The 25,165-nt window shown below is 24.1% G+C and overlaps 1 protein-coding gene across 1 annotated transcript in view; it reads left to right on the top strand.

Annotated features, from left to right (window-relative positions):
• The window catches only part of LOC112594713, a 301,926-nt gene that overhangs the window by 148,310 nt on the left and 128,451 nt on the right, over window positions 1–25,165 (top strand). The window contains exon 5 of the mRNA XM_025339666.1: window positions 4,689–4,718. The gene's annotated coding sequence lies outside the window, so the exon portion shown is untranslated. The remainder of the gene's footprint in view (window positions 1–4,688; window positions 4,719–25,165) is intronic.

Below are 25,165 nucleotides of genomic sequence, written 5' to 3'. Positions count from 1 at the left end.
AATTATTTTAAAACTAAAATATACAATAAAGCTTATAATTTTTATAAAGGTTTATTTTAAATGTATTTCTAACATCAATATTTGTACGAATTAATAAAATCACGTAACTGTAGTTTATAAAATATAATACTATTAATCTACATTTTTCAATTTTTTTTTTTTTTATATACTAAAACTGTATTTGTAAAGTTAAAATGATTAACCATTGTACTAAATAAAAAATCTCAGTAATATATTATATATACTTTTATAATAACATTTAATTTAAATAAAATTTAATTTTTAAATGTAAAAATTGAATATTGCTTATAAATGTAAAAAATAAAAATGATATAATTTTACAGTTTTAAATATATGTGAAAAAATATCTACCTATAAACTGTGTTATATTCTCGTACTTTGTTTTAATTGTTTTTTTAACGGATTTTAAAACTTTGCGCAACATTTAATAAATGTACCTATTTTGATTTAAAATTGTTTCAATCGTTCTGAAATAAGTACTCAAAAAACATTTTTAAAAAATTATCCTTTCTCTGATTTATAATGAAACAATACAGTACACATGCACTGTTGTATGTAGTATATTCTATATTAAATTAAGAAACAAATATTTGAAGCATGTTTTTTTTTTTTAGTTTTGAATAATATTCTAGGTTTTATCCTTTTTTTTTCTGTTAATTTAACTTTTAGTGATTCATTGTATATGAAGAATAAAAACGAAACGTACCCTACAAAAATTGCTAATTTATAAAGAAATTCACATGAATGTATCTCAAATTATCTTTCTTATAATAATATACCAGTTCATGTACACCTCAATTACAACAGTGATATTAATATGTTTGTTATGACAAAATAAACAGAAATATATTTATAATTCAAAAATGTCTAAAGAATAATATTTTGTGAGTATGTATATATAATAATAATATGTATTTTACTTCAATACAGTAGCGTTGCCAGAATTTTTGAATGGGAGGGGGTTAAGGCTTAGTTATATACCAGTGATGGAAAACTCATAATTTTAGAGAACCAAAACATAGACTACAAAAAGAAAAGGCCATTCAAAATATTTATTTTAATTAGAATTATTTTGGTTATAATGTAAAAGTATTTAAACTGCATTACATTAACCACAGTCTTCTTGTTTTTATCGCTTATTTACTGAATAATTAAAAATATTAAAATAATTAAATAAAAATTAATGGGGGGGGGGGTGTTACAACACCTAAACTCCCCTTCAGCTAAGCCACTACTTTTATAATCCATATATTATCATCAATAACTATTAAACAGTTTATCGTTAAATAATTATTTTATTTGATTATAATAGTTATAAATATTGTATACTATTATTTATTATAAGCCCATATCAATCTTAAAATTGCAATTTTTTGATATACTGACATGTTTGTGTGTTAGATGGTCATAAAAATGTTTAAATACGATACATAAAAAAATAAAAATGAATATCGTCACTAATTTATTTATTACTAAATAAGTAGAATTCATTGTGTAGGAAAATAATATTTTTAATTAAGAATAGCATAAATATAAATGTGATAGATAAAAATTATAATATAATAATAATTATTATAATTAATGGAAGTAACAAACTTTTAGTTTCAAAATGAAAAAATTATTAGCAGGAAGCTACCTATTTAAAAAATAAAATAAAGTATATATCCTTTTTTTTTTTTTTTCATAAGATTTTTCCTTATTATATATGTGTTTTCAAAAATAATACATAATGTGTTTATTGTTAGTTAATAATTTAACTTTGTAGACTTTATAACAGATTACCTAATTCAAACAATAATAGTCAAGTTTCTGTCATTTAAATTTACTTAAAAACAAGCGAGACTGAGTTTTTGTATAATATTATGTTAATCATTTATTGATTTTATTTTAATACGTGAAAATGAACTATATTACGATCACTGCAAAAATTGAGTTACAAATATGATTTCTGAATACTTGTTAGGAACTGTCTCGATGTGTAAAAATAAATCCATATTTTATATTAGTATATAAAATGGATTTAAACTCAATTACGATTTTATAAGTGGGAAAGTTTCTACCGTACGTTTGAAAATAATCGTAAATAACGTAATATGAGATAGGTTAGAATAACATTCAATTCTTTAAAACTGTATTGGATGGTTTAAATATTTGTAATGAAAATGTCTACATTTCAATATTATAGAATTCAAAAAAATTCAAAAAATATTGACTGCTGTGGAACATAATATATATTGATAAATCAACAGTAAACTGTGAATTAATAATAAAAAGTCAAAAACTTCTCCAAATACCTATTGTAAAAAAAAAAAAAAAAATAAAAAAATAAGTACTAACTCACCATCAGTTATATGGTTTTATTATAATAAAACTTTTTGAATATGTTACTGTGTAATTGTATTTAATAAAAAAAAAAGCTTTAAGGCTATATTATTATAGTAGTATGTGGATGTTATTTGTCAATGACTTTAGAATTTAATTTAATGGTATTCGTATAAACAGGCTTAAATATAATAATATTTTGTTGGTAAATAGGTCGGGGTGTTGTCGATGGGTTTTGAGTTGGTTATAATTTTTGATGAGAGACCGATGTAATTGGGGAGAAACCCACGGTCGATTATTACATATGATTATTAAATTTATGACACCCTACAACGTATTATGCGCACTTGGGAGAAATAACGATACTCTAATATACTATAGCATTTCCTCTCTTGTCAACTCAAAGGTAAATTGGAAACAGGATAGTATGTTTCTAGGTAGATTTGTAGATGTTTATGTATGCATATAAAATTGGTTGCTGGTTCAATTTTACATCCAATTTTGAGTCCTAGAAGGGAATAAATTATAAGTTTTCTGGGTTCTGTTAAATTAATAGGCAACCGAAAAGAAAAAAAACAACCATTTTCTTTACGTCAACCCACTCAGTTAAGTTGAGCAATATTTTCAAATTGTTTGTAACGATAAAAAAAAATAAAAAAGTTTGATTCATTTACGATTAAACAAGTTTTTTTAACACAGTTCTAAATTAATTTTTGTTATAACTGTTTTGTTTAACTTTTTATTTGGTTTTTATTTTTTAAGAATTTAAGTTCACTAGCTGTACAAATAATCATTTATTGAGTTTCATAATATATTGAAATAAATTTAAAGTTTTTTATTTTAGAAATATCATATATAAATACATTTTTTTAATAATGAGCACCATGATTTTTTTAAAAAATAATATGGTATTTACATTAAATTAAATATGAAGATTATTTTTATTTATTAATTTTATTTATTTGAATACATTTTATGAATTACATCATTAGGATTTTAAAAATAGAATTTATAAAACAACATTGTTTAATTTCTATCATGATAGTAAAAACTTCTTATAAAATGACAATAGTTAACTACCTAATATAATTTTTATTATTTTTGTTTTTACTATCAAATACTTAACAGATAGATTTTACAGATGTAATCGTATTTATTTGGAATAATGGTTTTTATTAGATTTTTAGTGTTTACATATTCATACGTTTACAATAAAATCATAAACGTTTAAAATAATTTTGTGTCTCTATTAATTGTTTCAAATTGCTTGTCTTGACTCTAATTTAAGCTACAGATACAAACGCAAAGGAAAAAGCCGGTCTTTGAATGGTATTTAATCAAACGTTCCAGAAATGTATACACGAGATTTGCATTGAGGGGTTAAACCACTGGTTTCAGAGACCCCAGAGACCCTAAAGTTTTAACGCTTTCGAACTAAAAAGTGATTTATTATTTTAGCTTCGGAACAAACATTTTTTTTTCTCATTTTCATTCACTGATTATTTGAACACTATATTATCATTATTATTTATGAATTTCCATCATTTAACAACTTTTTTTTATGTATTTATTTTTATTTTTTAAAGTATATAATTTAGTTTTTGATTCATCATTAAAATGTATTACGATAAAATTACAATAACTAGTATTTATTAATATTATAATAATTAGATAATATACTTAGACGAAAAAATGGAATGTTCTATAGTTAGTTTAATAATAAATCAATATGTAACATATTATCCATGTTTTATAGGAATTTAAATAATTGAATACTTCAAAAAAAAAAAAAAAAATAACATATTATGCACTATGAATAATAATGGTTACTTAGATATTTTAAAGACATTAAACTATACTTTTTTAATAAGTTAACATTTAAGAAAAGTAAAAATAAAAAAATAAATACTTTTTTCTCTAATCAAAAAAAAGAATGTGCTTATGATATTTTACTACAACGAATCAATGGTAATCTCTCTGTTAAATAAGTTTCATGAACAATATCTTAAGTATTTCTTGATAGTGAAGTAATAAATAAATGTTTTATAAGAGAAATTTCTGTTTAAATAATATTATCATAATTTGATGTTGATTGAGTATAATATAATTAATAATTCATTATTCGTCTAATTTTAAGGAAAATATAATGAGATGGATACTATTGAGTTAACAGAGTACCTAAAAATAATCTTGAATCGTGTAACTGAAATTTAATTTTATGATTTATAGTTGTTTGCCATACAAAATGCCAATATTATCACCAATTCAATTCTAATAACATTTTAACTTTTTCCTTTAGCCATTAATATCAAAGTTTAATATTTTCCCCCTTTTTTTTTTTACAGAAATTATGGAGTTCCTGTGACAGCCAAAACGTAAGTGAAATTAACTATTATATATATATAGACGCTTATAAGTTATATTATTAGGTACAAGTGTACAAACTTATGAATTATTATAGAAATATAGATTAATACAAATTTTATATACTAATATAGTAATATATCAGTATAACTTTATTGATTGTGTTACGCAATATACACAAAAATGGTTTATACGAGTTTAATTTTATCAACCTATTATCAAAGTTTATCAATTTATTTTTCACCAATAAAAAAAAACAATGCAATGAAATGTTGAATAAAAATATGAATGGTGTAATAAACTTTGTAGTAAAGCTTTCACCAGTCATATAGTTGATCATAAACCACAAAGTTAGGGTTACGTTATAACTTATGAAACAGTTGATACATTATGATTCACGAGAATTGTGTTTTGTTCTACTTCAATTAAAAAATTGTAGACTTCATATGCACATGTCCAACTAGCAACCATTTATTTGTTCATATATTTTCTATAAAAATAAAATGTCAAAATAGTTTCAAATGAACAATACGAACAAGAATATAATGTATAATATGAATTATAACTAATATTATTGTATAGTATAATATTTCATTGTATAATGTTATATTATTAGTTAGACCAAGTTTCTTAGTATAAAACGTTTTATTTTTTGTTTTTATAAGGAACGGAAAACAAGTATTTGATTTAACCACTTTCCTTAACATGATGTGTGTTGGTGTTTGTGTGTGCATTTCTAGTTTAATTTTTTTTTGAACTTTCATCGTTAATCGAATTTCATTGAGTCGTATAACACAATATTGACAGACAACTTCATTACTCAGACCTTTTTCTTCTATTTGTTGAAAGACCTTGGTACGTCACTGAAATCGTTTATGTAAGATAAATACAATGCAGTTGAATTACCCAGTGACATTGATCTCTTAAATTATTAATATATCAATTCATTATTTCGACTTCGATCAAACCTGATTTATCCATAATGATTAACATCAAATAACATAGCCTAAGGTATATGATCCACATTTATCACAGCAATAGAATATGTTGTAAATACAGGAAATCTGCAATTTTTCGTAATGTATAATTATTTAAAAATATTACTCCCATTAAGTTCTGTTTAAATATAGCATTGGTTAAGAGGAAAATTCTAGCCGTCTCGAACAAACTGACTAAAAAATGTAAAATAGGATGCAATTAAAACAACAATTGTGTTAAGCGAGAATCTTCGTTGCGTGAGTGTATAAAAGACCTTTAAAATTGCTATTCAAATACACCAGACGGGAACGAATATGCAATTTTAAACAATTGAATGCTTTCAATTTAAACGATATATTTGTAATTTTAGATAAAACGTTTGAAGTTAAACTATCAATAAATTATTAATAGCAACTCTATATTATTTATACTATAGAATATATCAATTATAGTAAAAACGATATTTTGCTTTTTTTAAATTACTTTCATAATTACATTATTAACCACTAATATGATAATCAAGGAAAATGTGATTCAGATTACTAAAAAGCACAACGTTTATAATATTTATAAAGTGAATGTATTGTCAATGGCCAAAAGTTTTGAACTTTATTACAATTTCTAAAGTATAATAATATTTTTACATAAAAGGGAATTTAAAAAAATATATACTTAAAAAATAGTCGAAAAACTAATATAATATATACATTTATAGGAGTGCATACTTAATTTAACACCATTAATAATATTATCTTCAAGACATATAAAAATATAATACGAAGTGCTAAAGTAAACTTGTTAACTTACCTAGGTAATTTTTTAAAAATACATATTAAATTAATATTGTATTGATGTGATTACAACTATTTTAAATTATGTAGGTACAAAACTTGTATTTTACTACCTAAATTTAATTACTGTTTGGTAGTTTTTTTCTAATTTAAAGTTTATTATATTTTAAAAATAAAAATATAAATGTAATTATTTGATATTTTATTAAATCTTGGAACTACAATTGATTATTATTGGTTGGTTACAACTTACTTAGTGCCTTAAAACAAAATATTTGTGGCTAGATATAAAAATAGTTTTGCTTAAACGACTTTTATCTTTTGAACTAACTAAAACTTAATGAAATTAGCAATATTAGTTTTGGAATAAATATTAGTTATATCGTTTATAATATTATAAAAAAACTTGTTAACCTTTTATAGAGCATGATTACATTTTCATATAAATTAATATTTATCTTTAAAAAATGAATTCAAATTAACTATATGACAAAAAATTATTTTAGAAATGTCTGTAAAGTTCAATAATCATTTTCTTGATTTTATAACATGATTCATTACAACATGAAAAAAGTCACACCTTTTTTTGATAGTAATTTATAACTGTATTAAAAAGTTTGTTTTTTTATTTATGTGATGGGTGAGAATTTCAGTAAAACAATAAAATCTTTGAGCTTCTTTCATTGACTGAAAGCTGGAAGTAAGTAGGAGAAGTAGCTAGAAAGAAAAAGGAGGCTCGTAAATTTTGCAAGATAAGAGATTGGTTCTCAGCCAGGTGACTGTGTTCGTTGTTTGTTTTTTTTTTTTTTTTTGCTTCACTTAAAACCCTTGGGACCTACAGCCAACTCGTTCACGTGCCCTAGCGTCAAAATTAATTATTTGTTAACCCCATACTCATATATATATATAAATATACCACTTGCACTATAATGAGAAACTTTAATCTGGTTAAGTTTTACCATCACAAAATTAATTGCTACTACTGATCAATTTACCAAGCCCGTAAAATTGTGTAATTTCAACAGAACAACATCAATCTCTTTAACATTAAGTTCTAATCATATGTTAAATAGTGTGAAAGTCTATACATGGTAATGTGTAAATCTTGAGTGATCCAAATGCAATAAATATTACTTGAAAATCAAGAGATTTTAATATTTTGGTTTTGAGTAAAACTACAAATCTTTCGTTTTAACAATTATTTTTTGAACTTTTCTGAAAATTATTTTTTGGTTAAACAAGGCTATAAAATTTTAAAAAGAAGTATTATCTATCAATTGAAAATCAATCCTGTATTTTACCTATCCTTAGAAAAGATTTTTTTTTAAATTGTCTCAATAGTCACTATAGTTTCTTTAAGTGAAAAAAAACAATTAGAAACTATTATTACTAGCAAAATTAAACAAGCGTACTTAAATCAAAATTCTCTTTCAAATTAATTTTTTTAATATCACAACACAGATTTAACACACTGTTTCGGTGATCCATCATACTAAAATACCATCTCTTTTTTCAAATATACTATGGGAAATATATACACTTTAAAAATAAACTAAAAAAAATATCATTACTGAAAAATATAACATACTTCATAGCTTTACTTCTTAAAAATATGATATAAACCTAACGGTCTGCGTTTCTTTTGAACTCTTATATTAAAATAATTATCCCGCTTTTGTTTATGTGAATGCTCCATTATTATTTATGATTATGTATAAAATATTTTTGGAACCCATTTTTATGTTAAAATTTTAACTCTAGAAGTATTAAATAATTAAACTACTGCCATCGTTAACATTTTAAAAAATCGATACAATAAAAGATCTTTATATAAGGTATAAATTAACTTAGAAATATTGTTTGAATTGAAAAGAAAAATATTAGCTTTGCCCTGCTATAACCTTATTATACAAAAAGTATACCGATTACTTTTTCAACTTATATGTATTCTTGCCTTATAATTAATATAATGTGTATCATATTAAAAAATAATTTTTTATTATTTTTAATATACATAAATACATTTGCCACATTCTACATTTTCAAAACACAATTTTATTTTATCATTTATCAAAATGCGGAACTTAAAAAAAGAAATTTACTTTTAAATGGAAAATTCAATATTTATAACTTTATAATTGTTAAAAATTATAAAAATTAATGATGTGGGTAAATAAAAAAGTTAATTTATATTTCATTATTATGAAATAATTCATAAGATTTAATTTAATATATTAATATTAATGTTATAAAAATTATAGTAATTTTTTGATTTTTATAACTATATAATCCATGGTATAATAATATGCTGTAAGTTAATACTAAAATATATTTAATATTTATGAATTATACTATCTTGTTGGAAAGTCCAAATAATTTTACTGGTAATATAATCAAAATGTAAATAATATTACTTTATTATTAGTACTTATATAAAAATTGTATATTTTAATTTACGAGTATAAGGTGCCTACATCTTAAAAATGAACATAAATGGTGATTTATACAATTTTTATGAAAACTTCTAAAGTGATAATTTGGTATCATAAATTTTAAAAAACTTCTAATAGTTTTTCATATGTTATAAATTGTTATAAAATATATCTATTCATTTTTGCTATTACCAAATCGAATTAATTAATATATATATTAGCACATTTTAATTTTAAAAACTATTAATTCTTATTGATGAAATATGAAACTTTTGTGTAATTATTTATATTTTTTAAATTATAAAATTAATTTTTTTAAAGACCTTTGTTCTAAAAAATCATACAAATACAAGTTTAGTCATATGAAATTCAAACTTAGTGTTCAGCTAAATCTACACAATTTATAGTGAAAAAAAATTAAGTAATCCAACGAAAAATCACTAAAATTTCTCACTTTACCAAAGAAATAAAAATCACCAAAATCCACATATTAAATTTCTTTTCTATTGAACTATCCTTAAAAATCCTAACCACTGACTTCTTGTCAGAATCTAGTCTATCCCAATTAACCTGTCAGTAGCATTCCTGGGCAAGCACCCTTCTTTTATTCCACTATTGTAAATTCTTTTTCACCAAAATTACTTATTGTATAATACATATCCTTTAAAGATTGTCATTTGTTTTTAATAAACGTTTAAAATTTATATTCCTCTAAAATATAATGAAATTGAATGTATTATTGTGAACAGGTCATGTGATCATCTAAATACTTAGGTAGGTAATTCTAAAGTAAACTATCAAGTGTTCTTTATTGAATTGTATATTTTATTTATAGGTAAATATTATTTAACGTAGGACTGATTAAAATTTGGTGTTTCCGATGTTAAATATTATTAAATATCTTATTAAAATAATCATTATTTATTGATCTTAAAATGTATTAAAACGTTAATTGTTTCATTTAATATTTGTATTTTTTTTTTAAATAAATATTAAATTTCCTTATAATCAAATTTTCTAAATTAAAACATAGTTCTAAATTAATTGTAATCTAACAAATTCAATCAATATAATAATTATTAAACTTTTAAGCTTTTAATCAATAATAATATGTACTGAACTTTCTTTATCATTCTGCGTTTGTAGTTTGAACTGTTATTTAATTTTTAATTTTGTTAAAGTGTGCCAAAACTTTTATTTGAAGATTATCAAAATATTCCCTAATGAGTTGACACAATCTACTAATGCACTCGAGACGATATTTGAACATTGAAATTTAATTTCTTCTATAGTGAAAAAAATATAATATTTGTGACTTAATTTTATAAAATAAATAACATTAGCACAACGTATATTAAATATTATTTCATATAATGTTATGAAATTGAATAAGATTCTTAGTTTGTATAAGTGCCAAAGTGCCTACAACCTTACTTTATAAATGTAATGGAAAAGATAAATATAATATTATGTAAAAGCATGTTTAAATGTTTAAACACAATATTAAAAATAATCGTTTTTCAACGTTTACTTTGTTATCCACACAGATAGTGCCTAGTTTGTCGTTACATTTCTTGATCAAACATTAACATATGCATATATTATAATATATAACAATGTTAAAAGGGCAATTGGATCTTGAAGGGCTGTAAAATGTTTAGTTTATTTTAAACACATTCCCCTTAATATAGTATTACAGTATCTTGTGCTATTGTCTTCTTACATTTGAAATTTTAACATTATATTAAAAATCATCATTATTTATTTGTATTATTAGTAAATATCATTATTTTAGTAGCTTTAGTTTTATAAATTATTATAGACCATCATTGGTTTGGTTATATATTAAAATATCGAAAATGTATACTTTAATATTAATACGATTAAAAAATGATTTCCGTCTCGTGTCATAAATATTCTACTCGTTAACTATTCTATTTAAAACAGAAAAATCATCAGTTCTCTTTTAGGACTTGTTGGTTGGTAAACTTAAGAAATGCTTATGCTTATGACTTCTGGTTCTTTGAGTTTCGGTGGGTTCTTGTACTTATCAAAAAGTTTTAATTAAACACGGAGTGGCTAATGCGGAGGCAAGTGGCCGAGACCAAGAGTTTTTAGAAATGAACTGAATACCCTTCTGTTTCACGAAACCCTCAAGAGGCCAATAAAAAGAACCAACTAATTTAAGTGTTACCACTCTCCTTCTTTGTAACAATCAGACTGTTCATTTTCATTTTTTTTTCTATTTGACACTTGTTTCTTGTGTAAACATCACCCTTGACTACACTCTAAAATATTTAACTCTAGTTTGTTTCACATAAAAAATTCAAATAAAATCGATTCTTCAAAACAAATCGTACTATTTTATACCCAAGGTTATTTAGCGCGAAAGCAAAACAAATCATATAATTTATTTATTTTGTAAATATTTAACGTTAATTTAAAAAGTAAAAATTATTCATTTAGTCGAAATAATTTAATAATTCATAATAATATGCATAAACATTATTCTAAAGTCGATGTCATCATTCATATTATTATACTTTTCTTGTATTAATGAACATTCTACATTTCTTTATCGAAAACAACTATTTAACACAATAGAATATCTAAACCCTAATAAATGTGTGATGTTGTTTATGTTTATTATTGAAAATTGTAATATATTATGCAAATTAAATAATAGATTTTAGTATTATTTAATTAGATCACGTTTTAATTTTTAAGAAAATCCACCAAAAGTTACTTTCCATAAATTTTTCAATAATAGGTATAAGAGTAAAAATAAAGTTACTTTTAAAACTGAATGAAAAAGGATGATACTGGTTTACCATAATTAATATTAATAACTAAGAATAATCGTATAATATAATATTATATTCACTCATTATAGCATAATTACTGTTTATTTTTTTTTTAAACTGAAGGGAATAGTTTACTAAACTATTTTATCTCACTTCAAAATCAAATTATTTTATATAATTTAACACGTAATATTAATATAGTATTTGCAAAATAAATGATTGAAATAAATATTATGTAATTTTGAAACTGAATTAATTATATAGTTACTAGGTACTTATTATTGGTTGAAATATATTTACAAACAATACACAACTCAATATTACTAAATGTTTTGATATACATTTCAATAAACAGATTTAAAACTAATAATAAAACAATCTACTTATAATACACTGAATAATTATTTTTAACAGCAACAATTAAATATCTCAAAAGTTGATATTATTTAAAAAAAATAAAAATACATAATTTTAAGTCACTATAAATAAAAAATCAAAGTTGTTATTGTTTTTTATCGTTATATTTATAAATTTTTACTTTTTTGTACCATAATGTAATTTATATTTAATTTCATACTACTAATGGAAAGTACTTAAATACTTTTGAGTATTTTGACGCATACAAAAATTTCAAACAAAATTTTAATTAATTATTAAGTATCTATTACCATTTTAAATGAACGAAATTAATTAGCGTAAGAAAACTCCTCAAAACATATTATCACTATTTCAAAAATACTTATTTGGTAATAATAATATGATTATGAGACTCTGGTTAACTCTTATTAAGGAATTTAAAATAAAACTAAACACTCTAGGTAGAATTAATATCACGTCAATGCACCATAATATTATACCTATGGATTTTATAAGCATTTTTTATCGTCTTGATACTAAACGGCATGGGGGTGGTTCGATTGAAGACGTTTTCGTTATTTCCGGCCAACATAACACATTTCCTCATACATGTAGTATACCTAATTGAAACTTTATCAGAGAAGTATCCGTTGACGTAGTGATATCAGCATAAAATCATCGGATGTTCTTTAGTGTTACTGTGCTACCAATGGTGTACGCGGTAAAGTGGTCGATTCCGTGACAAAAGCATAGCATTCATGACAATACCGCCTTAGTTTAATCGGGTCAACAGTTATCGGATCAGAAAACCCTCTGCAAATCTTCTCTCTTAACATATTATATTTCTACAATGTGTTACGAAACTCTGATTCATCTTATAACTGCTTTCAAAGAAATATTATATTAATTTCAACTGTCATCTTTCATAACTTTATTACGGAACTATCACAGACACATACACTATTACAATCGTAAAATTGTTTATTCACGAAGACCTATTTTAATATTATCCTTGTAGAGAGCTGTAGTCATACATCATATTTTAAAATATAGCTATTATTAAGAAGTCTAAAATGCATTTTATGTTTTAAAATTATATTATTTTCATAGTAATTTTAAAATAAATTGATAAATATTTTAAATTGTTTTTATAATTATAATACGGAAACAAATATAAAAATATTTATTTAAATTAATACTTACTATGTTTTTATTAATTATATTTATTTTTTTTTTAATGATAGTAGAACAATTAATCTTAACTTCACCATTAAATGCTTTTTGATGGTATTCAATGCATTTATATAATATTTTTAATCAACATTTAAGGTATTTAATTAATATTTTAATGAATGGACATGCGCATTTCTAATTTATTTAATTATTACAATATACAATTCGTGTATAATATTTAAGTAATTAAATTTAACTTTCTTTTTTCTTAATCTGAAATAATCATAAATATTGTTAGTTATGTTTCAATGTTTTTAGGTATTTTATATATTAAATGTGTCTAAATAAACATAATAACTATATACAATATCAAAATTAAGTAAAAAAAATCTTAAGTGTACTATTGTTCAAATTTAAACTGGGTAGTATAATATATTTGATAAAGTTTACAAATACCAAAATTTTCAAGCTACAAGACAATGTTTATTTTTTTTTGAACAATTATCCCTAGATGCTATTTTTTCCTATTTCTTCCCCTACGTTATTATTATATACGGTCATGATTTATGAGTGCAAAAACTTCTGTCACGGAGTTCGGAACTGGACATCCGGTCAGATGGCTATAAACTCCAACTTACCAAAAGTAGAGTGGATGAATGGAAGGATATTCCGGCCGTTAAACGCTGAATGGTCATTTTTCACGCCAAGACAAAAATTTTTTCGAGTATTTGCGTCTCAAACACGCTGTAAAATTACATAAAGTGGATACGATTGATGTGGTATTAATATCAGATAAAATAAGGTTCAAAAAAAAAAAAAAAAATTATAATTTATATAGTTACAAAAAAACTAATAAAAGAAAATAAAACAATAATAAAAAGTTATAATATTAATAACTTAAGTGAAGAAAATAGGTACCTACACAAAACATAATAATATGAATCCAATAATTAAATAATAATATAAATTTAAAGAATAAAAGTAGTTTTCTATTATTTTTTTTAGTTTCTTCTTAGATTAATTAATTTTAAATATGACAAAGTGTTATACATAATAGTAATAAACTTTAATGAATAGTAATGAATCATTACTAATGATTCATATTTTACGTGTAACTTTTTTGAATCTAAGAACTTTTGTTAGATTACGTATAAAGCAAAAAAATACACTTAACCACAAATTTATGTCTAAAAACATTTCAACATGTTTATTAATGTTTGTATATAATTATTTTTGCTTCATGCTGGTTTGTATAAAACTGTTAAATAATTGTCAATACATTTTTTTTTTCCATTAAGCGTTAAGTAAAATTTAATTAAAAAACATAATATTGCATGAAAAGCGTATAAAAAAAATACTATAAATATATATGTATAAAAATGAGTATCTCTAACGACATAAGCTATATTTAGCCATAGAACATCTTTCTGGAAAATCAATACTAATTTTAATTCCAGTATCATGTACCCCGTTGATAATCATTTAGTCCTTTTCATGTAAAAATTCTTTCAGTCTAATGAATTATAACATATACATAAATATATATATATATATAATATATATTTATTATTGATATTGTCTGACTCTTAGGGAGTAACAATTTTGATATTGACGTACCTAAGTGTCGTTGGTATTCAGATAATATTATAAGTTATAATTAATAGTATTTTTGTTAAAATGCAATAGGTCACCGTTAATCTAAAAATTGATGTATCAAAACTTAAATAATTTAAAATTAAACATTAGTATATAGAATAATCATAAATCGAAATAGGTGTACTGAATGACCGAATGTAAGAAAGTTAAATAAACATATTTTTTATTTTTTTTTTTTGTACCCGCTAACTAAAATGAGAATCGTTCCATTAATATTTGTTAGACACAACATTCAAAATGCATATTACAGCCTGTAACTTATATTATTCTTGCATTTACTTGTTTTTATTATCAAAAATATCAAAATATTAAAACATCAAAAGATATATTATTGAAAAATAAGTAACTTAAAATTTTGTTATATGAATACCATCAGCTCTATAATGCATATTATTAAGCTGCCATAGTGTTTTATAACTAACCATACGTGAGTATTAAAAAGAAACAAAACTAGTATTCTCTTCTATCCTCTTTTCTCTCTAAAATCTCCGATCTGATAGTTTATTATTCTTCTGAAGAAAATATCGCTATGACGTTATAGACGGTGCATGGTTTAATGTCTTCAGCAAAAATAATTACTGTATATTTATATAAAATTTATTATACTTATGAAAAAATAAAATATAATGGTCATTAAACAAAAGGTATTATTTCTCGGGGGAGGGGGAATTACAATCTTAAATAGACTAATTCAAAATTGTAATTGAATTGTAAATATTAAAAACATGATTATAAAAAAATTAAAAAATAGTTGTTTTTTTTTTTTTTTTTTTAATAATTTCTCTAGATGTGCACATATTGGAATAATAAAAAAAAAAAAAACAATAGTTGTGATTTATTTATGGAACAATAATAAATTGTACGAATATAATGATCATATAATATATTATATAATAGTAATAGTATTATGTTTCATCAAATCTTATTGTTCTCGGCTCAAATGAACGGAGCTATAAAATAAAATATAATAGTGTTTTATATTATTGTGTTGTCGTTATAAAACCACATGAATAAATACTGCTCAAAATCTAGGGACCAGTATTTTTACCGATTTCGATAACAATGAATAAAGCGATATAAGATAAATTATATGATTGTATATCCTTGACTTTCATCCTATTTTTTTTTTTTTTTGTGATATTTATCTTGCATATTATAAATAATAATGCATATCATAGGCAATTTTGTTAAAAAAAAATAATATTTTATTGATAAATATATGCAATTCTAGATTATTGACATTGTAGTAGAAGCGGAATAATACACGAGAATTACATTAGTGTATAGCAAAACTATAAAAGTACCCATAAAATTTATATTTATAATAGCCATTTTGTTCATTTGTAGATACTATATTTGTTTTTTTTTAGTTTTTAAATTATCAAAGATCTGTAATTATTTAAGAAATTAATAACGGTTAAAATACATTATTTATATTTTATTGATAAATAATGTATTACGATTAAAATAATTTTACGGGATTTAAAATGTGTGACATATGGAACATATATATTTTCATATTTGATACACCATGTATGGAAAATAAAAATAATATATCAATTTGTTATTTACAATAAATTATTCTAAATAATGTAAAATAATATGTAATTCATTAATATATTTTGTGTAACACGGCGTTCTAGTTAGGCAAATTAGCTACGTATTTGTTTTCTAAATTTCAATTCCAAATAATATTAAGTAACTTGAATAGAATAGCAAATATCAATACATTTTATTTTCAATAATGCAATCGTAATTTTAATACGTTTTTATGAAACAATTAATATATTTTAATTATACGCCTAATCTATAACAGTTAACGGTACAGAATTGTATAACCAATAAAGAACAGTGATCGTAAAGTATAACATTATATTTGCTACGCTTGCTATTAACGCGAGCTCTAGTGGCCTTACTTCTGGCACAGTATAATAATATGTTTATTTTGCTCATAAAAATTTTAAGCAAAATTTCCAATTCAAAAAAAAAAAAAGAAAGAAAGAAAGAAAGAAAAAATAAAAATATTCACATTAATTCGAATTATTACAGTGGTATTATATCGGTTTCAGTCCCTCTCTTTCTATCAACACCATATTAACGTTACGCCAACTGTATACCGCGGTCGCGGTACATCGATGTGGTAAACGCGCGTCGTCAAATACCGTGCGTGGATTCAGACCAGAGAACGCGTGCGGCGACGACCGCAACGTGCGCGTGGACCGCAATACACGTCGGCAACATCGACAATGACGACAACGACGAAGAAGGGTCGCGCGCGGGGAAGAATGAGATTGTAGATCGGTGGGAGGGTGGAGAGGGGCGTGCTGTGGCGGTCTATGGCGGCGGCGTGACTACGGACACTGTGCGCAAGCGATCATTATTAACGACGGGCACAATGGTCGCGTACAATGTGTGTGAATATAATTTTGACCGATTTTTCGCGGCGGTCGGGTGATTATAATAATACATATATTATACAATACGGATCCGACGATAAATAATAACGCGCGATGGGTCGTCGTCCGTGCCACCACGTAGCGCCACCACTAATCACGCCCGAAAAGCGTTATTCGAGGGGAGGGGGAGGTGACGGGCTTCGGCTGCGACCCGTACCCACACACTCACTCACACACTAGCAAAATACGAAAATATACACACGTCACATTATAATATTACGTATATGTATAGGGTGGGTCACAGGAATAAGGCAAAAAATAGACGAGTATTTTTTAACGCGAGATGCGAGTGATGAGACCCAGAACCTGACCTAACCGTTGAACGGTGGAGTGTTCACGTTTTAATAAGATCAGACAATGGCTTTGGACGTGTATTGTAAATAAACGTGTATTCAAAGATCGTGTATCTAACAAACACGAGTAATTAATGTTCCATGAGTATTTGTAACGCGTGTGCTCACAGATTAAAATTATATTTGCCAAACGATATTACTACATAACTACACATGATTCGTTTTGTATTCAATATTAACAATAATAAACAATTACGAAACATTAGCAACAATATTAATATTTAATAGTATGTAATTTAACGATAAATAAGAGCAGAATAATAAATGAAAGTATTAATAGTTTTAAATAAACGTAGTTTGATTGTTTTGATTGAAAAATACCAACAAATGTACACTGAATACTCGTCTAATTAGATTATTAAGTTATTTTCGTCTAGAATAAATCGATTATATAACTTTTGAAAATCTTAAGTCATATTATTTTGTTTAAAAAAATTATTCATTTTAGAACTCAAATAAATTATGTATCTTACATTAATATATCTGAAAATTTAAGAACCGTTTATTAACTATACATCTACTATACGTCTACTTAAATAGCACGAACTTATACACAGAAATAAAAAACACACACGGAACTTTAATTCCACGAACCAATTATACACATATATCCAAATTACACAAATTACAGGTGTGATAAGCAAAAAATCGTATCAATAGACGAAATATTTCTTTGGCGCTTCCACTCAATTCCTTTTTGCAACGACTCTATTTGTGTGCTGACGACGAAAAGGACATCATATTCACGGTATTATTTTTGAAATTTTAAACGGTACTCATTCCCCGACCAAGGAAAATATAAACACGAGTATAACATCGTATTGTACGTTTAAAATATCACAGGTAACGTTTATCTGTTTTTATCCCTACATTCCCGTGATCCACTCTGTATATATGTGCATATGTATACGACACCCATTTATTTACGCACATGACATATAGTGTTGCCGCAGCCGCGAACGATGCACGGCCGTGGTGGGAGGGAGTGTGATAAAAGGGTTTGCAATGTGTGGAAGAGCTGATGACGAGTAGGACGTCGGCAAGAGAGCGTTTGATTGAATGGATCGAGTGGGGCCGTCGCATAAATCTCGCGTCGTCCCGCGCTGGAACGGTAATCGGTGATGGGTGTCGGAGGCGGGTGTATGGTTTAGCTGCAGGTATTTATAGGGTCGGGTATGCTCGAGGAATCGGAATAATATTCCATACATCATGCGGCGTTACACGTATATATATATATATATATAAACGAGGTCGGACGAGGGTTGGCGGAAGACGGAACGACACCTTGTCCCTCACCCTGTCACCGCCGACGCATAGCCACTGCTACCTCTGTCAAACACGAACATCCCGTCCTCCCACCCGCGGAAATCGTCCCCATCGCCACGTGCATCATATCCTGCTGACCCCAAAAAACGGAAACAGAAATCCCGTCGGGCCACGGTATATATATATATATATATTTATATGCACATACATACATACATATATATTTGTATAATATCAACATGGGCAAACGTATTCAACAACAACTAGCCGAAAATCATTGTTCCGGAATAACTATAAATCCCCGCGACCTTGTTCGCCGCAACCACAAACGTCACGGCATTGTAATCGTATTATGTCCCGATGTGCTGGCGCTTGTGTGGGTTTAAACATTATTTTATTTATTATTATTATTATTATACGTTTTTTTTTCACCAGTCTCAAAAAAAAAAAAAAAAATATGTCGATAAACTTTATATAACGCCAAAGCCCATCACTTCACTTCATCGCACTTTTGTTATATACGCCTTTTCTCAGGCACTGTTACGCCCGACCATCGCCGCTTACAATATTATTACTTCCGCGTTTTAGATGTCACTTTATAGGTATTATATTATTAAATTATAATACAATATCGTGAAAAACGTAATTTATAGAACATGTTTTATTATTATTAGTTAATGCTAAAAAATATTTATTAAGAAATGCGCATTATTCAATTTATAATTATTAAAAAAATAAAAATTAAATAAAATAATGATAAAAATGTAATATGTTCATAATAATCTAAAACTTTTATTTAAAAAAAATCTTAAACGTAAGTACCATTATAAAATGTATATACATTTTTTAAATTGATTGTGTTTATCAACGGATACATTACTTTTATTTAATATATTATCTATTGAATAGTACCTTCTATATATTTAATTATCTATAGATTTTCAATTTTTTTTTTTTTTTTTAAGTAATTATTTAGTGGTGATAATAATATTTCAGAATAATTAAGATAAGATACCCACTCAAATTTGAAAATTACGCCACCTGAAAAAATATTTTTTTATATAATTATAATTTTAATATATCTTTAAGAATAGTATGAAATAATATGAATGTTCTTAATGAGGTTCCATTTTAGACATTTACGAAAATATGTGTTATTAAGTGTGTTTCGCAATTTCCATTTATATTAAGTCAAGAAAACTGCTATTTAAATGTAATACTCTTAAATGTGATATAAATTAGTTACACTTAGAATTATGGAATTATTGGTTAAAACATAAACTAAGTTCAAGAAAATAACGTGCTGAGGAACCCATTTATAATATTATTATACATGAATATTGTAATGACTTAACATTAATAAACATTAATAAAATGTTAAGATAAATAATTATGATTATAAAATTATGCATTTTTAGATATGAATAATATCGTATAACAAATTTTCCATTTTCTAAATATTTATAACCATAAAGTAAATTTTACGTTATAATGCATTATAAATAAATGTGTAACCAACCTTAGGAATATGTTATTAAAGTTTAAATTTTAAAATTTTAAATATAATTTGTCTTTAAATACTAAATATTATAAAATTTATTTTGATTTCTTACACTAAAAATTAATATAATATTATTATGTTATATTACGAATAATTAATCAAAATTATGAATATTCTCTAATATTCTTAGTTATTATTTGTACACAGATACCTAAAACAACTACACCTACTTAAAAAAACAATAAAAAATATAATTTGTTGATATATTTAATATATCTAGAATATGTATATATATGTGTTTAGTTATAGCAATGGTCCCCAACATGGGGGGTGCGCCCCTCTTGGGGGCATATACACATCGCTAGGGAAGCGCAAGCAGTCATCACAAAGTAAAATTTTTATTTATCAAATTTTATTATATTTAAAATTCCACTATGATACTATATTATTCACAGTTATTTATATTTTATAATTACTATCATCAATAAAAAAGTAGTCTTTCCGAATATTATATAGTTTATTTGTAAAATGTAAAGTAAACAAAAAAATTATAATTTTTTCAATTTATAAGTGGGGGGGGGGGCGAGATTTTTGAAAATCTACAAAGGGAGCGTAGAATAAATAAGGTTGGGAACCACTGAGTTATAGGCATCGCATGTAAAAACCAAATGATAAATTTAACTGAATTAACCATTGATTTATTATAAATTATTGATATTTATACTGTTTTATTCAATCGTTACATGTACTGTCCTATATACTATGCCAATAAATACAAATTTAATATTTCCTATTTATAGACACATTGTTATAATTGTATGAACATAGCGTGATTAATATAAAAAAAAAAATTATGACATTTTCAGTTGATTAATATAATATCAGCAATGAAGATTTTTTAAATTCCTAACGGAACGATGTATGTATTGATTTTACAATCAGCATGCATGTGTTTTATTTTATTTACTATTTTTTTTTTTTTTTTTTTATGCATGTATACTGCATATTGTTGAAAATGTTTATTTATCTTAGGAAGTGTACCAGACAGGAGGTTAATTAAGCAAATTAGTTTCAATGAATTAACTTGGTTAAACTAATCAAATATTATTTTGTTTGTTATAACAAAGACGTAGTTTATTTTTTAGTCTATTTTAAATTTAGCGTATCATTTTATTTTATTTTATTATCGATTTATGATCCACTATTTCAATCATTTCAAATCCATTTAAAGACGAGGATGGTGAAATTAAATAAATATTATAAATTCAACTTTAAAATATTTTATTTATACTAACCAATAAAATCTTGTTGGTTCTTAATTATTTTCCTGCACTAAACTAAGTCAAATATTCATTTATTTTATTTTGAATTGTGAATTAATGGATCTATTCAACTTGTAAATTGTAATAGGTATAATTAATAATACCTATTAAAATAATATTTCCGTTTCATCAATAATTTTGTTTTTATGATTTTGTTTATATTTTATATATATTTTAAAAATAATTTAGGACTTTTTTTATCCAAAAACGTCTAAAGAATAATGGATATTATGATTTTAAAAGTGATTAATAGCGTTATATACATTGAACATCCTACGTGTCAAGGAAAGACAAATGACACTAGAGAAATACTCATAGTGTTTGGAGATTTGAGTCTTGCATTAATTTTGTTTGTTCGCTCACTCTGAATGTGAAACTTCGGTACTTAATCCTATATCATGTGTTTACTATATTTAAGATTAAGACTCAAGATTAAAATATAAATTTTCAAGCATCTAAAATGTATCGGCTTTAATATAGCAATTAAATAAAATATAGGCATAGTATATTAATATCTATTATTCTGATGATATTAGTGATACATAATTTCAATTCCCGGGGTTATATCACAAGTCACGCTTTTATACATGAAGGCATTTCTAATTTATGTATACACATTATGCTTGAAGGATTACTTCACCACACATAAAGTATGTAATTAAGTTTATGTATCACTTTGATTATTTGTTCGTATTATGAATCCTTATACTACATATTGTATAGTGAATAGTATATTTCAGTTGAATATTACGTGTCAGAACTATCGTACCTACTTTTTGTCTTTATTTATATTTAATACGCAAGATCATCTAACTTTTGTTACAAAACTAATGGCACTTACAATTTTAATCTTTTGATGTGTGCCATCTGCAGTTTTTCAATCTAAATTTTGTAAGATTCTATTTAAGCTGTATGGTAAACATCAAATATTAAATAAATGTAGGTATTTAAATAACATTGGTAAGCTAAATAAAGAATTTTGCTTAATAATTTTTGTAATATCTATAGTTATGTACTTAACACTAATATTAAACCATATAATATATAAACAGTTAGTAAATGTAAGACTTTATGTTTTATTAATAATGTTCAAGCGTATGAATTTGTCTAGAAAATATTTATTTAAAATTTTAAAAAAACATGTAATAATAAACATTAAATTACTATCATAATTTCAAGAAATGTTATTAAGTAATTTTTTAGTAAAATATAAAAACGCAAAACATTATTATTCATTACCTCTAAAGACTATCACACATATTATTTATTACTACGCGAATACACGTTGTTATTTTAATTCAATTTTTCATTATGTTTTATATATATATATGTATAAATTCAACCGGGGAGTGATAAATTTTTATATTTTATAAATGACATTATTTTCGACAGTTAAAGAAGTGGTTAGGTTAGGTTGAAGTGGTATATAGTGTGTAATATGATTTAGTCTTTAGTAAATATTCTATACCGCTCTTCCAATAGGTATATCGCTGTTTACTTTGCATTATCTCTATAAAACAAAGGCATTGAATTTTAGAAGTTTATTATATTATCATCACTGTAGTTTAACGGTCATTGTTAGCGTTACTAGTTACACTATTGTTTGGATTCGTGCAATGATAAAATATCTAAGTCATTTCTAACTAATATAAAATAAATTTAGGATGGGGGTGATATAGAATTAAGTATTTTTGTACAGTACAATATATTTTTTAGTCACTAGTCAATTATAAATATTTTATTATAATTATACAAGGTGTTTCAAAGATATAAATTGATCTATGAAATTAAAATTTAACGTATTTAAATTCTCTTAAAATTTTTGGAATATAAAATTAAAAATGTATTATATAAATAAGATAATATAAGTACAATTCAAAACAATATTATCATGAAAATAAATAGAAATAAATATATTTTTATCAAAAATGTTTTTCTTTGATGATTTAAAATAATGAAAAAAAATATTTTCATAAATTATAAAACTTTTAAAAAATAAATGTTACCTTTTAACGCATTATCTTTCGTTGTTATTATATATTATATTACCGAAAATTTTGATAATTATAAAAAGATCAAATTCCTAAAAAAAAAAAAAAAGAGAGAAGGAAATTATATCATTTCTTAGTACCTATATTTTATCATTTACAAACGATAGTAGTTAATGATATACCTAACATAATGATATTACATTTTTGAAAAAAACCGGTAAATTATTAAAATACAATATAAAAAGACATACAGTTTATTTTTATTTTTTTTTAATATTTCAATTAAATTTGTGTGTTTTAAGTATAACTTTACTTTTACATAATTTTCTTGATAAATAATTAATCTTTGAATATTTTTTATATACCTATTAATTTTTATCAATTTCAATAATAATTTTGTTCATTTTTTTTTTCTTAGTTTTAAGTCACTATTATACGATTCGTTTTCTTTGGCCTTTTTTGTCTTATTTTAGTCTAAAAATACAACAGCTTCCTCAGATTGTAAAGAGCTAATTTCATATATCGGTAAATCAATTAATACTACACCTAAACAAATTGAACAACCAAACATGCGTAATAACATTTCCTAATAAGCGACGGAAATTATGACAATACCTAGCCAATTATATAATTTTCTTCTCATACAAGGAATTGTCACCATTGCTTAAATTAGTTATTATTTCCACCAATAATCTAACTTTTATAAATATAATTTATTTACGTATACAATTTATGTCATATTTTCACTAACAAGCAATAATAAATATCATTCAACATTTGGCCTATTCATAAAACTATGTTATTTCAAGTTATTTTAATCACAATAGTTATTTAAAATTGACTAATTATTGTATTATATTATTTAGATTTTATGTATTCTTAAATATACTTCTAATAATAAAATAATGCAATAAAATATATAATAGTATGTAATATTTATTTTACAATATATATATACTTTAAATTATCATGCCTCATATGTATATAATTATAATCACAATGATCAAATCATTATTGGTACACTTATAAACCATATCAAGCTCTAGTTATATAATGTACATACTTTTATTTATATTTTTTTTAGTGTTTTTAATGAGCTTAAAGTTAGATAAGTTAGCTTATACGAATATAATTTGAAATATTTTTAGTAATTTCTAGAAGATTAATAGATTTGAAACGAACAATCTATTGAATTATTAGTAAGCCATACTAAAACGATCTCTCTAAATTTGTTAATAGGTAATCATAACAAATTCATATATTTTCTTAAGTCTTATTATAATATTTTAAAATTCAAATAACATTTAGTTATAACTATCATTATTATTATTATTATTATTATTATTGGTTTATTTTATAACTTTGTTTAACTGTTTAT

This window comes from Melanaphis sacchari, unplaced genomic scaffold (genome assembly GCF_002803265.2).
Source record: "Melanaphis sacchari strain LSU unplaced genomic scaffold, SCAv2.0 Contig23_pilon_pilon, whole genome shotgun sequence".
NCBI lineage: Eukaryota > Metazoa > Arthropoda > Insecta > Hemiptera > Aphididae > Melanaphis > Melanaphis sacchari.
The sequence above is the reverse complement of the archived record's forward strand: the minus strand, read 5'-3'. Positions and strand labels throughout refer to the sequence as shown.